Genomic DNA, 7773 nt, shown 5'->3' with positions numbered 1-7773 from the left:
TTGGCTGCGGAGACAGGCGCGGTGGCTCGCGCGGCGAGCTGTGGCGCGCGGGTGCGGTCCCGCTTCGCGTGTCCCCCGTGTCGTGTTCAGGCGTCTCTGCCGGCCGCGCGGCCGCCCTGGCGAGGAGCCGTTCGCGGCGGCATCGGCTGCTGCCCCATCGCATCGCACCGCGCCGCCCCACCGGGCCCACAGACTGAACCGGCCCGGGCCGTCCCAGCCGCTGTGTCGCGCCGCGAGGGCTCTGCCGGGCGGGGAGTGCGGCCTGCAGCCTTCTGGGTGCGCGGGTCGTCGGCGTCCCCGCGCCGTGGGTCACTGCAGTGGAGAGGTCCTCCGGCTGCTCCGGGCTGCGGGGAATGCTTGTGTGACTGTGAGGCGTCAGAGACAAAGTCTGAGTCACGACTCCGCAAATTTCAGCGGAAAAACGTGTCACTCCTGCTGGGGAGCAGTGTTGGGGTCTCCTCTGTGGCCTGCTGTGGGGTGAAGGAACCACCTACCTCTGCTACAGTGGAAGAGGAGTGGTGAGAAAATATGTTTCTGTTTGCTTGTTTTCTCATTTTCTTTCAGCAACACCCCTTGAAAACACAACCTGGGCAGGCTAGTGCTCTTCTTATATTGATTGATTCGAGATTGCCTTCTCTTATGGCAAGCAGGGGACTGCATTTGCAAGTGGGGAGATGGATTATGAAGCCGGCTTCTGGCATGGGCAGGACTGGGCTGCAGATGGCCGTGGTCTGTGATGTAAAAGGGCTGGGAGTATTGAGAGGTGTATGTAGCAGGATGTTTCTGGGCAAAGTCTCTGAGTACCCTTCCAGTTGTTTCATGTGCCATCCTACAAGGGGGAATTTTTCTGTATTCTGAAAGTGAATGAACTGTATAAGCCTGCACCTTGGAGACACTTGCACTCAGTAGTGCTACTGAGATGCAGGGTTTTCTGGATCGTTCTACTTGGGTGGTGTTGCAGACCTAACCCTGTGGGCAGTGATTGTTGTGTTGCGTGCCAAGGCCTAAGTTATAGCTGCCTGCCGAGCTGCAGCTCTGGTATGGTACTCAGAGGTAAGAAGTAGGATCTGAATAGGAGACCTAGGCTACATGAGTACCCATGTTTTTCTGTGGAGGGTGGTTGTTAGCCTGCAGTGTAAGTGCACAGGAAGGGGTGAGTCAGAGAATGCATGCATTAGGAAGCTGTGAGACCATCTCACCCCTCTTCAGTGGTGGGCACGTTTAGTGCACTCCTCCCTGCACCATCAAGATCTGAGTCCTGCTGCATAGAAAGGGATCAAATACTAACAAAACATTTTGTGTGTCAGGATGTGGTATCATAGAGTTTCCTATGGAAAATGAGTGTGAGTATGTGTTGATTTTGCATGGGAAGTGCTTGTAGAGCACTGCAGACTCAAAACTGGAAAGGATCTTTGTACTAAACATTGAGAGGCTTTGGTTGTTTTTCTCCCTGTTACACATGTGATCTCTGTGATTTGGCCTGCAGCAGTGCTGAGATAATCATGGTTCCTCACAATCTCCTGTGCTGAGAGGAAGAGCTATGCTGTGGTATATGTGCTAGAATGGAGAAAATAAGATTAATGTTCCCCTTGCTGTATGTATTAGGGAGTGCACTGTGCAGCCTTGAAGTTGGGCATGTCCTGATGGGCTGGGCAGAACTAGTAGCAGAAGTACACAAGAGCAGCTCAAACGAGGGCAGGCAGCCAGAGACAGGGGAGGAAGGGGTGCTCTATTAATTGGGGTATTGGATCACACATCAGATTGAGATGTGGATTGTGTAGGTTATACTGAGTTACTTAAGGCAGTGAAGGTTTAGGGCACTGTGGCAGAGGCAGTGAGTTCTACTTGTGTTCGTAACAGGGCAAGCTTTGTTGACTTCTGCTTAGGTACATAACCTTGTACATGTGGAGGAAGCTGCAGTGCTGATATGGAAATGGAAACTTTTTCTACAGTCTCAGCCTTTGCAGTAGGAGGCACATCAATAGAAATAGTTTATCTTGTTTGAAGATGAAGGTGCTTTTAAACTGGATCCATTTTCTTGTATTTCCTTCATTTGGATATATTTTCCTCTTGCTTTTAACTTCAGTCATGGCAACTAATAAAAAAAAGCCTGCCCCAACACCCAGAAACCAACCATATCCCTGCCTGCAGGCCCCAGATGACTCTAGATGTCGCCAACTTCCTTCTGCCACCTGATTCTGGCTACCTGGCACTCACGGTGACATCTTTGTACCTCAGTCCCATGCCACAGGGGAATGGGATGTATGCCCCAATGCTGCTCGGCCAGAGGCATGGAGCTCTCAAGGGTGTCCAAACTAGAAGAAACAGTTAATGAATGTAGCTTTGCGTAATGTAAAGAGAAGCAATTCCATCAATCACAGTTAAAGCTTTGGAAAAGTACTCTGAAAATAAGATAAATTACTGGCCTCAACAGTTGTCTTTGTTTTGCAGGGCAGTACTTTGAGGGCAAACAACTTGAAGAGACGCAGCTTGACCTGATTTGTTGATTTTAGTGATATTTTAAAGAAGCATGTAAGTATAGACGGAGCCTAGGAGGGTTAGGAAGAAAGGAAATAGCAAGGAAGGTTTGAAACAAGAAAAGCTAAGTACCTTGACTACTGAAGTTGGTAAAGTTGGAGTGAATTTGGGGTTATGCTGAGTCTTGGCCTCATCAGTGAAGAAAGAACCTGTATGCTAAGCACATGAGGGGTGAGTGTGGCTGGAGCATGCAAGGAGCGGGGTGAGCTGTCTGATCTGGAGCACACAGGGAGGGAGGGGAGAGGCAGGAGGATCTAAAAGATTATAGGGTGCAGGCTTTTCCTCTCTGATGGCTTCTCAGGCAAGCAAAGTCACTCATGAGGTCCCCCATGGTTCCTCCTGGAACTCTTGACAGCCACACAAAGCACCCAAGGCACTAGTATTTGCACAAAACCAGCACTGCTCTGGTATTGGTTTGCCATCCTGATATGCTGCCAGCAAAAGCCCTCTGCCCAAAGGCTTTGCAGACATCACTCAAACCAGCCTCCAGCTCCCCCACAGCTGCTAAATTCTGCCCCAAACCCACCATCAACCCTCAAAGTCCCAGGACTTCAAAACACCCCCAGGCCCGGACCAAAAGCCCCCAACACCAAACCCTGCCCAAGACCATCAATGATTCCAACACTGCCCTCAGCGCCACCCCAGAACCCTCAAAGAATGCCCTGATACCACCCCTAAACTATACCACATCATCCCTGCTTGGAGGCTCCTCCTCAGTCCTGATGTCTCTTGCTCCTGAGACACCACCCATTGCATTCTCTGTTCCCATCCCAAGAAAATAAGCACGAGCTAGCCCTTGGCTGCACTTTATTCTGAGTTAATGCAGAAGTCATTGGATTAATTAGGGGACACAGTAAGGACCCAGCCAGGCAGCCTCCCCAAGCCTGGGGTCCCTGAGGCGCTCTGATCATCTCGATGGAGCTGTTCTGGAGGCCTGTGGTGGACTGCTTGTGGGTTTGCAGGATGCTGTGGTCTTTCTGGGACTTTACTGAAGTTTCTGAGATGTTCAGGATGGCCAATGGGACTTTTCCTCCTCACCTATGGCCTCTGTTCATAGTTTGTGTGGGGGCATGTTACTACTGTGCTTGGCAGGGTACAGTGGTCTTCTCTGGTCTCTGCAGATTTGAGGATGGGGTCTTAGCAGTATTGTGGCATCCCCTTCTTGGGTTTTAGGGGGTAGTTTGGCCATGCCCAGAGCTGTTCCTCTATTTTGGGAGAGTTATATCAGAGTCTTTGGTTCCCTTTCCCCAGTTTCATTTGATCACTATGTACTCTGGTTAGTTTCCCCTTCAAACAAATTTTAAATATAGAGGGGTTTTCTTCCTGAGTGGTGGAGGGAAAGACAGGACTATGATACAAAGTGATAAACATGAGAGATTACACATGCACTTGCAAGTTATGGTCTTTTCCTGCACTCTCCAGAACTCTAGGGAGAAATAAATGTTCAGTTGCTGCCCAGGGAGCTTTACTGCTACTGTGTGAACACAGACTGAAGAAAAAGGGGAATTAAGGGGACATGGTGTCATAATCAGCGCTGCAAAAAGAAAAAGGCTCATCTTGTCTGTCAGCTGTCTGCACAGCGGCGTGAGCAGCAAGACCGATGTTCACAGGGCGGTCCCGCAGCCGCTCTGCCTCTCTGCTGCCTGCACCCGTGCACGCCTCGGTAAGGAGCCGCCGGCGCTCGGTTCCGTCCGCCGGAGTCCGCCCTTCGCCAGTGCGGCCGTCGCTGCTCTCGTGTGCCCTCCTGTGGCTGGCTCGCGGTGCTGCAGCCCGCCGCTCACGCATGCGCAGTGGAACACGCCGCGCTAAGTCTTCGCCCCTGCGGTGGGAGCGGAAGCGAAGCGCGTCCGTGTTGGAGTTACGCGGCGCGCGCTCCCATTGAAAGTTAAACGCCCGCTTTATGTTTTTGCTATAGACATGCAATCGGTGATAGCAAATGCGGACAGATTACAGAGATAAGACTGGTGAACAGATTTTTATGAATAATACCTGCCAAATTGGATGAAACAGGGAAGCAAAAACGCAGTTCAGTGGACCCCTGAAAATCAATAGAAATTCCTAGAGAAGGTGTTCATGCCTGTATAGCTATGATAACTATTGGTAAAAATTGTAATTTCTGTCTCTCAGGGGCAGCTCTAAGGACTAAATAATCCATTCCTACCTGCATATATTTTTAATTATTTCTAGATTAGCTTTGCTTCCATAGTTTTGTGTTTGTTTTGTTACCAGGTATGCATAGAGGAAAAGGGAAACATGTAATACCTACCTTTTAGATTAACTGCTGTGGCTGAAGTCAATTACAGCCTGCCTTACGGCCCCTTTGGTGTGCACCAAGGCTCTGCATGTTCTCCAGAGCCCACTCGAGACCCTCAGTTGACATTTCAAATTTCCCTGAAACCCTCTCCATGTGCCCTTGGGCCCTATGTTTGTCTTGCAGTGCAAAAAAAAAAATTAAAATTATAGAATCATAAAATCATTTGGGTTGGAAGGGACCTTAAAGATCATCTAGTTCCAGTCCCCCTTCCATGGGCAGGGACACCTTCCCCTAGATCAGGTTGCTCAAAGCCCCATCCAGCCTGTCCTTGAACAGTTTCAGGGATGGAGCATCCACAGCTTCTCTGGGCAACCTGTTCCAGTGCTTCACCATGCTCAGAGGGAAGAATTTCTTCCTTAGATCTCATTCTTTCAGTTTAAAGCTATTGCCCCTTGTCCTATCACTACATGCCTTTGCAAAAAGTCCCTCTCCAGCTTTCTTGTAGCCCCTTTAGATTCTGGAAGATTGCTATAAGGTCTCCCTGGAGCCCTCTCTTCTCCAGGCTGAACAACCCCCACTCTCTCAGCCTGTCTTCATAGGAGAGGTGCTGCCATGCTCAGATCATCTTCGTGGCCCTACTCTGGACCCCTTGTAACAGGTCCCTGTCCTTCTTACGTTGGGGGCCCCACAGCTGAACACAGTACTCCAGGTGGAGTTTCACCAGAGCAGAGTAGACGGGAGTAGAGTAGCCTTCTGCCCTGTTCCAGAATTTTCAAGCATACCAAGCATGTCCACCTTATAAAAACCTATGGATTTTTATACACTCATTTTGTTGAATCCTCGTTCCATAAGTTCTTTTACATAAAATTGCATATGATTCTTGCTTTTAAATTTGACCTTTAAAGTGATTGGTTTTACTAGTTATATTACCTTATCAATATTATTATTTTATAACAGTCACTGGTTGAATTTATTTAATTTTACTGATGAGAATCCTTGATATTCAAATCCAGATGGGAAGGGGCAAGGGGGTTTCCAAGCAGAATAACTGGTGTCTGTGACGGTTTCCTTAGTTTCTTAAAACAAAACATAGAAAAATCCAGTAGCTGGAGGATGAGGTATCCATAGTTACTTGGTTTAAAACAATACACAGAAAGATCCAGTAATTTCCTAGTGAGGTCTCTATAGTTACTTATTAAACTTAACAATCCTCCCCTACACATTATGCTTCTCAGTTTTCTACTCAATTTTTCTACTTGATTAAATCTTGATTACTTTGTCAAAGTTTTGTCACATTTCCCCCCCTTTGAAAGTTTTGAAAATAATTTCAGTACTTTGATCTTAATGCTAAAAGTTGAATATTCCCTACGGTACATTATTAGGACTTCATTCACCATATGCTGGTGGGAGCCTTAGGATTGATTCCGTTTCATCCTGCTGTCTGGCCACAGCCTGGATAATCATCCAATTAAATGCAGTTTCGTTATTTATTTGTCTCTTCAAACAATAATACATCAAAAGAATCACCAAAAAGATTATTAACAAGACAGTTGCAGTGCTAATTAGTGATTTTTCCCAAGAACTCAAATTCCACCCTAATCCATTAAAAATTTTGTCTCCCCAGCTCTCTTGCATGTTCTGCTGAAGTTCTTGAGTGCTTTCTTCCACTTTGGTAAGTCTTAAGTCACGTTTTACATCTGGAGTCGCATTTGGAATGTGTATATAACAACGGTTAATTCTATTTTTTTTAGGTATCCACAGACACCACGGTCTTTAAGTAAGAGCATATTTAAAGCTGTTCTCTTTTGTAAAGTTATTTTTGAAGTGGCTTGTAATCGTATATTTAAATCTTTCAGTCCCCTTCTGGTCACATTTGCCGGCTCCTTACCTGACCTGTTAGATGATACATCAATTCCTTGTTCATATATATTGGTAAAAGAGTCAATAAGGATTCTAGTGTTCAACTGATTTTTATCTCTGATAAAAAGAAAAAAGACTTATTCCATTCTTCATTTATTTCTGAATTTTTATTTGTTCTAATTTTAAATTTTATAAAGTTCCTCTGAAAGGAGCTGTTTACAAATTGGACATAATGTTGGCATGCCTAAAGTTATTTGCTTTACTTGCTCTCTAAAGGTAAATGTGTTGTCCAGGTTTTATCACTTATTGCTCAAACTAAGTGTCCTGGACTCTGAATTGAAGATTTCTTATAACTCAATATTGTTCCTCTGTTAGGAGTATATGTTTCAGTCAATACAAGGCTATTTTTAAGGCCTTGACAAAGACATCCGTATTTTAAAGCAGCAGTTGGAGGGGAAATATCTCGGATTATTCTGTCAACAGTACTGCAATTCTACTTCTTTTCACATTTCCACCGTGACACTGGATTTTCCTTCTTTCGTGTTGAGCTTCCTTTATCCCGTACCGATGGCCAACTTGCAAAAATTGACCCGTCCCAAGTAAAACACCAAGTAGCCTTTGCCATGTACTGGAATTGTGATAAATTGTTCATTGACCAAACAGAGTTTTAACTTGCCACTTTATTCGATGTTTGATCAGTTTTTTCACACTTCCATCCCATGATCATTTGGCTTACATTTTTCTCTATCAGTTGATTATGAGAACACCTTCCTACATTTCAAAACCTTCTTATCTTGGTAAAAACATGATGTAATAGTTTTTCACAATTGGCTCGATTTGCTGGAGATTTCCACTGTTTTTTTTAATTTCCACTTTTTCTTGCTATTTAATAACTGGGTTTTGTTCACATTGTGTAGTTTCATTTTCATGTTTTAATTTATTCAAATTCATGGTTAGAATTCTCCATGGAATTGATTCACCTACTGCTTTTGATATTGGTAAACAAGCAGTGATTTGTGACATGTGTTTTGCAATTTGGCAAACTCTTTGATTAATCTTAACATAATTTTTTTTTGGTGTGTGTGGTTCTTGGGAGGTATATTATTTTTTTCTGCTTCTAT

General features: G+C 45.5%; 1 long non-coding RNA gene across 1 annotated transcript; it reads left to right on the top strand.

The window, feature by feature from the left end:
- Positions 1-323: 323 nt before the first annotated feature.
- On the top strand, positions 324-7561 carry LOC147527299 (uncharacterized). Its single transcript, XR_015222741.1, has 4 exons — positions 324-518; positions 2452-2532; positions 3961-4201; positions 6417-7561. It is a non-coding gene; the product is annotated as an uncharacterized LOC147527299 (long non-coding RNA).
- The last annotated feature ends 212 nt before the right edge of the window (positions 7562-7773 follow it).

Source organism: Tauraco erythrolophus, chromosome 20 (genome assembly GCF_009769465.1).
Source record: "Tauraco erythrolophus isolate bTauEry1 chromosome 20, bTauEry1.pri, whole genome shotgun sequence".
Taxonomy (NCBI): domain Eukaryota; kingdom Metazoa; phylum Chordata; class Aves; order Musophagiformes; family Musophagidae; genus Tauraco; species Tauraco erythrolophus.
This window is presented reverse-complemented; position numbering and strand designations above follow the sequence as displayed.